Source organism: Chinchilla lanigera, unplaced genomic scaffold, assembly GCF_000276665.1.
Source record: "Chinchilla lanigera isolate Chin_1 unplaced genomic scaffold, ChiLan1.0 scaffold00064, whole genome shotgun sequence".
Taxonomy (NCBI): domain Eukaryota; kingdom Metazoa; phylum Chordata; class Mammalia; order Rodentia; family Chinchillidae; genus Chinchilla; species Chinchilla lanigera.
In genome coordinates this window covers 13,859,768-13,862,004 of record NW_004955465.1, presented here as the reverse complement: position 1 = coordinate 13,862,004, position 2,237 = coordinate 13,859,768, and positions in this window count along the sequence as shown.

Sequence of the window (2,237 nt, the reverse complement as noted above, 5' to 3'; positions counted from 1 at the left end):
GCGTCTGAAGGGAGCACCGAAGCCGTGGCGAGAGCGAGGAGAAAGCCCTCAGCTGCAGCGGCCGCGCTGTGTAGGAGGAGGGCGCGGAGCCTGCTCAGCACACAGGAAGGAAGAGGCTTGCAGAGGCGCCTCAGACCCCTGCCCGAGGTACCACCCACGAAAGGGAAAGTAGGACTAAGTCAGAACTTACGTGTTTTGTTGCGTGAAAGACCTTGTTCAGAGGAAGAAAATACATGCCTCGGGGTGAAAGAAAATATTTCCAAGCCACATAGCCAAAAGAAGCCTACTGTGTATCTACAGTACATAAAACGAGAACGTTTAATTTTTTATCTAGCCAGCAGAAGAGGAAGATCCACAATAGAAGTAAAAATAATTTGCAGCACAGGCTGGTAATAAAAAGGGCAGACCTTTTAACACACATCTTCTGTTACAATATAATTCAATTAATAGCAATTTAATGATTTTTTAAGTATTGTACATTGAATGCAGGCCCTTTACAATGAGCTACATCCCCAGCCCATTTTATTTATTTTTTATTATTTTTTTAAATTTTGAGGTGGGGTCTTACTAAATCAGTAAGTTGCTCAGGCTGAGCTGTAAATTGGGATTCTCCTGCCTCAGCCTACCAGAGTGAGCATAAATATTTTGTGGAAAGAAAGAAAATACAAAGACTGGCCTGATCTGTGGTGGTCCTGAAAATGTGCCACTCACAGCTCCCACTGAGGCACTTAGCTCACACCGGGAAATCCGCTCCAGACCTCAACCACAGCGGTGCCACACCGCACCTTCCATAAAGGGCCACTACTCCAGCCTGAGACTTCGGTCACACACTGGCCTGGCAGCTGTAGCTCGCCTGCCCACCCCCTTTCTTTCCTTCTCTACTCCTCTGATAGCTCCTTTAAACACATTACAACATGGCCGGGTGTGGTGCCCCATGCCTATAATCCCAGCACTAGGGAGGCTGAGGCAGGAGGATCACTGCCAGTGTGAGGACAACCGGGACTACACAGTGAGTTCAAGGCCAACCTGAACTACGTAGTGAGACCCCGCCTCAAAAATCCAAGAATCCAAAAATTAAAAACAACAGTAATGAAAATGAAAACAAAGTTACAAAGTTTAAATTGGGAGTTGGTGGTAAATAAATCTCAAATCTTATCCAAAAAAAAAATCCTCTATCTCATTTCACATGGTGTGATTAGGTAAAAAGCAAATGTTTTTTAGCCCTGAATTACTGAAGCAGCCTGAATTTTCTATGGATTCATAAGAATTACAAATAACATCAGATTTTTCTTATATAATTTTTAAGCCTGCATTTTAAGACTTTCAGAGAATCTTTAAGGCAAGGCTGGGAGGGGTCAGCAGACCAAATCCCACCTGCTCCCGCTCGAAGGCTTGCTAACCAGGGAGGTGGAGAAGGAACGTGTTAGGTGTGCACGCACACGGGAGGGCCGCTGCACGGCGTGGAAAGGCCCGGTGGTGCTCGGCCGGGCTCACACGCACCGCTCTGCTCCTTCTCTTTGCGTCCTCTGCGGCCACCTCCCGCCGTCGTGTCCGTGCTGAGTACTGCAGCAGGCTGCGCAGACCCCAGGCCTGCGACTGTTACCCGGGCTTTGGCACAATCGTTCGGGGACCCTGCCGTCACCTCGGCGTTGCGTCTGTGTGATCCTCTCCACTTTCTGTCGTGGGGCCTGTTGCTTCTGTCTTCCTTATTCTCAAGGTGCTTCCGCTCGGCCTGACCTGGGAGAAGGCCCCCACGCGCTGGCGAGCTCCAGAGGGAGGAAGCCTGCAATCGCCCTGAGGGAGGCAGAGCCTCCTTGGGGGCCTCGGAGAAGACCGGCGGGCCGGACAGTCCTCATCTGGAAGCCGCAGCTTCAGACCCTTTCCTGGGGTCTCCCGGGGTCCTCAGAACTGAAAGTCAACTACCATGAGCCTTGAGTTCTTGAAAAAACACCCCAGAGGGGCTCCTGGCCTGCAGGCCCCGGGGCCCTTTCTGGTTCTCAGGGCGCCACTGTCTGGGACCGTCTCCCAAGCCCGCAGTGAACGAGAGCTTCGGGTCGTCTTTTCTGCAGTGTTCTCCAGCGGGCACCAAGGTTGCGCGCACAGCCCGGCCTGTCTGAGATCTGCACCCTGCCTTCACGGAGTTCAGGCCCTCACCGCGCCGTCCGCTCCTCCAAAGCACAGGTCGTTCATAACATTTAACACTTGTATCAGTAGGTGTCTGCAGGCAGGAGTCTGTT